This window comes from Haplochromis burtoni, unplaced genomic scaffold, assembly GCF_018398535.1.
Source record: "Haplochromis burtoni strain Fernald_Lab_line unplaced genomic scaffold, NCSU_Asbu1 Contig_454, whole genome shotgun sequence".
Taxonomy (NCBI): Eukaryota; Metazoa; Chordata; class Actinopteri; order Cichliformes; family Cichlidae; genus Haplochromis; species Haplochromis burtoni.
Genome location: NW_024582815.1, coordinates 220,211 through 225,455, shown reverse-complemented (window position 1 = coordinate 225,455; position 5,245 = coordinate 220,211).

Here is a 5,245-nt window from a genome sequence, read left to right as displayed (position 1 = left end):
TCTCCCTGGAGCCCTGGACCCCCCCTCCCAACTCACTGTACATATATAGCACTGAGGTGATCCCTGTTGTAAATAAATAATCTCCTTTTGTTCTCATAGAAAGAACTGACTGCGCGTGAGTCTGTCCAGTAGCCATGACACTAAGTTGTGGTTCAAGTTAGGTTTAATTTAATGTTCGTATTAATCTTGGCTTTAACCAAAGCTTTGATTTAAGATTAGGATAAAGATGTACCCTAATAAATTAAGGTTAAAATCAGATTGAAAGGAAGGAATTGTTTGGATACAAAAAACTTAGAGTGAGATTAGTTTTAGGCCATGTGAAGATCAGAGTAAGTGTAAATTACTGTGCTGCTCTTTTTCTTGACTTGTCAAAGGCTTTTGATACAGTTAAGCATGCTATTTTATTAAATAAACTAAACAATATTGGTCTATCTGTAAATGCTCTAAGCTGGTTTTCAAATTACTTGTCAGCAAGAAAACAGTGTGTCCATGCTGCTGGGTCTTCTTCCTCTTTTCTCTCAGTATCCAAAGGAGTTCCGCAGGGCTCCATATTAGGGCCATTGCTATTTTCTCTTTACATAAACAACCTTTGTGATAATTTGTCAAATGCAGCCTTCCATCTTTATGCAGATGATACAATTATTTATTGTTCATCCCCTTAAGTAAAGCGCTATATAAATACAGGCCATTTACAGGCCATTTACCATTTAAGTAGCACAAACCCTGCAATTTCTGCAGTCTGCCTTTGATCATGTTCAGTCCCATTTAACTCAACTTAAGTTGGTGTTAAATCCAGAGAAATCCAAGTTCATGTTATTATCAAATGGCAAAAAGTTGTTAGCTACGTCTCCTAAGATTAAAACAATTCAAGGAACTGAAATTGAAATGGTCACATCTTACAAGTATCTAGGGATCATTATAGATCAGAATTTGTCATTTAAGACTCACATTCAAAAGCTTGTGTCGAAGTTAAAACTAAAACTAGGTTACTTTTTTAGAAATCAATCCTGTTTCTCCCTCCAAGTGAGAAAACACTTGATTCATGCAACTTTTTTACCTTTATTGGATTATGGTGACCTGCTTTTTATGAATGCACCTGCCCACTACCTAAAGAGGTTGGATACTGTGTACCATTGTGCTTTACGTTTTGTTACTGGCTGTGGAAATCGTGTACATCATTGTTCTTTGCATATTCGCAGACTCTCCCATTGGTTGATCTTTATCTATAAATCTCTCCTTGGGCTGGTTCCATCTTATTTATATGTTTATATGTGTAAAAACCACAACCAATACAGCCTTCGTTCTCACAATATCATACAATTGATTGTCCCAAAACTCAGAACAGAATTGGAGAAAAATGCTTTTAAATACGCTGTCCCTGCTTCCTGGAATAATCTGCAGAAGGAACTGAAATTATCAGAATTGGTTTGGAAGAGTTTAAGTCTGTCTTAAAGGAACGAGAGAATAACTCTTTTACTCAGTGTGATTGTTTTTAATGTCACTCTTAATTTGATATGTTATTGTATATTTTACACATGTTGGTATGGGATATTGTATTTGTTTTAAATGTTATATACTTATGTGGTATGTGTATTTTGACTTTTGTTGCCATGATGCCAGGTCTCTCTTGGAAATGATATTTTTAATCTCAATGAGATGTTTTACCTGGATAAATAAAGGACTAATAAATAAGAAGATAAGCTAACTGAGTGTAAGATAATAACCTCACAATATGAAGCCTTTCAGGTAAAAAACATTGAGCAGCCTATTGTTCATTTTCAGACAGTTGTAATGTCTTCTGAAGCAATGGAGAAACGACTGCATGTGTTTGTTTTGGAAAGAGCTTCAGAACCTCAGCAGCTGCATTATTGGCTCTAATCAATAATGCAATTTGCTGTTATTAATGGCTTTCATAATCTTATCAATAATAAATCAGTTTCTTCAATAAATGATCCTAATCATTTACTCACACACACACACACACACACACACACACACACACACACACACACAGAGTGATATATCCATCCTCCAAGACAGCTTATTTGTCTCTATTAAATATTTATTGGCTACACACACACACTTCCTGTTGTTACAAACTCCCCTAACATGACCTTTGACCTTTACTGTGGCTGAGACAGATCACCTTACAGTCGAGTGAGGAGAAGGAAAGAAATAGTAAAGGAAAAAGAAGATGATAATCAAAGGGGAATTTTTTTAAAATAAAATTTACAATAAATGAAATCAAAGCACAGTTTAAGTGTTTTGTTTTTTTTTATTTCAATTCGACTAAGTGTACCTGTAATAAACATTGTACATTATCAGTGGCAGAATGCGATTTAAATACTTTAAATCTACTTGTACTAATTTGAACTCTACTTTTTTTACGTGCCATACTTGTTGGTGCCAGATAGGCTGATCTGGGATTTTACCACACAACCATCTTCAGTGTTTACAGAGAATGGTCTGACAAAGAGAAAATATCCACTGGATGGCTGTTCGCTGAGTGAAAATACCTTGTTGATGTCAAAGGTCAGTTGAGGTTAGACTGTTTTGAGCTGATAGGAAGGCAGCAGTAACTAAAACAACCTCTTGCTACAACCAAGGTATGCAGAAGAGCATCTCTGAATGCACAACACTTTGAACCATGAGGCAGATGGGCTAAAGCGATAGAAGACCACACCAGGTGTCACTCCTGTCAGCTAGAAACAGGAATCTGATTGTCATACGATCACTGATTTTCATACATATATTAAAAAAGAATATATAACAATGATGAAATCACAGTGGTTTCTTAGTTAGAACTTTTATAGCCTTGTATAAAATTGTAAAATTATGAGGTTGTGTAGTTTTTATTGGTTTGAGCGAACAACACTTCAAAAGAATGATGACTCTTTGGTATGCCCAACTCTCAGGCTGGAAACCACTCAACTGGCACCTCATGTTGGAGCAAGGCTAAATACAACAGCTACTGAAAATGAAAAGCCCAAAACAAAGCAAAACAAAAGTCCCAAAGTAACAGTCCTACAGGGGACTGGGACCCTGGATCCTGGATGAAAGTCAAGATTTTATGTCTTTTAATAATTCCAATAAAAGTTTTGCATAAATGGTATGCAAAAATGTGGCTTAATTTAAATTAAGAGTAAATTAAATCTAGTAAGAGTAAGATAAATCTAAAATTGGTTTATTCTTATCACAGGAGAGAGAGAGCTTGGGTTTAATCAAGGCCATGAAGGCTGGGATGAGGTTCAATTAATCCTAAAATGAAGACAGGTCAAAATTAGGTTCAGCTTAACATTAGGAAAGATTATGTTTAGGTTTGATTAAGCGTATGGATTGTTCAGATAAGGTTAGGTAAAGTTTAGGTTCATCCTGAGGTTAGGAAAGATTAGATTCAGGTTCAGTTAAGGTTTTCGAAAATGTTCATTTAAGGTTAGACTAAAAATAAGATTAAGGTAAAACAAATAATGCTTGATAGCCTTTCACGAATGATCTTTTAAGAAAGGCATACAATCTTCCCTGAAAAATATCATTTGAATGAATGAATATGGTCTTACCTTGAATTCAGTTACTTAGGAATCACTGGGATCTCTTTCTGTTAAAAACATAAACTGTTATTATTAATAACACTGCTACCAGTTTTGTGACTTCCACTTCTTCTGCAATACCTTTTATTAGAGGTACTATAACTGTGATACAAATAAGTTTTTTTAAACCTGCTCCCTCCGTGTCTACAGCTGAGCTGATCTGCATCCACCTCTCTGTGTGTTTCCGTGTGTGGATTCACTCCTGATCCATGACGTCTAGCCTCTGCTCCCGTATTAGCCAAGCTGTTTATGCACGGCTGCACACACACAAACACACCTCTACAATCCGATACGACCAGCACAGTTGCACGCACTCACATTCTAATGCAGCTCCAAGAGCTAAGACAATAACATATTTCAAATCTACTGGAGAGTTGGGACAGTGTAAAAAATATATTTTACCTTAGAACTTGGTGAGCCTAACAAATACCAATCGAATTTCTTATGACTATAGTTATGATTAAGACACTCCTGTTCTAATTTGTAGTCATTTGCATTATGTTAAATGCTGGGGTAGATCACCCCTACATACAACATCCATCCATCCATAGTCTCCTTCCACTTATCCAAGTCCAGGCCTTGGGTACAGCTGTCTCAGTAGACATCAAGACCCTGTCCCTGGTGACGACCTCTAACTCTTCTGGAGGGACTACAAAGCCAGCTGAAAAATATAACCTCTGCAGTAGAACATGTCCCAAATACCTCCTGTAGGAGGCATCCAGGAGGGATCGTGGTCAGATGAACCACCTCAACTGGCTCATTTTGATGTGGAGGAGTAGTGGCTCTACTCCAAGCCCCTTCTCGGCGACCTTCTTCTCCTGTCTCCAAGGCTGAGTGTAAACATCTCCTGTTTCACCACATCCCATAGGTGCTCTATTGGATGAAGAAGACATTAAATATGGAGGTAATTTGAGTACAGGGAACTCATTTTCATGTTCATGAAATCAGTTTGAGATTATTTGAGCTTTGTGATGTGTTTTGACACCTGGTTTCATCTATCACTTCAATAGTTCATATCATATTAATATGAACTATTATACTGATAAAAGTTTTTCTTTTTGTACAGCAGCCACAGACCAATTTTATTAATTCTGAAAAAGAGAATAATCTCCTAAAGAGTCTCCACAGGGCGGCAGCAATAGCTTATAGACTAGAGAGTTCCATCTGTTTTTCAGTTTCATAAAAACTCTGTGAAATCTCTGAAATGTAATTTAGAACTACATAAGTAATTAAATCTAATAGAACTACTTATTTACATTAGGTAACTTCATTTTAACTATGACAAAAACTAGTTGTAACAACTACATAAGATTATTTTAGCATAAAAATAAAAACAAACAAACAAAAACATTGCTTCAAGTTAATGAACGCTAACTACAAAACAAGATATTGACGAGGGCAGAGATGCTTTATACATCTGGCTCTGCCTCTACAGTGAAGTCTCAAGGACACTATTGGCCCTCACCCAGGGAAGTATTTAAAGTGTGCTGATGCCATTTAAAAGCTGTATTCCTTCTATTCTTTTGTGTTTTTACAGAGAAGAGATGACACAAAGACGACTTGAAAGTGATGGTAATGGTGACATCATGATGTAGCTTCCAACATTCAGATGATCTTAAAATCCTTTATGTGTGTGTGTGTGCGTGTGTGTGTGTGTG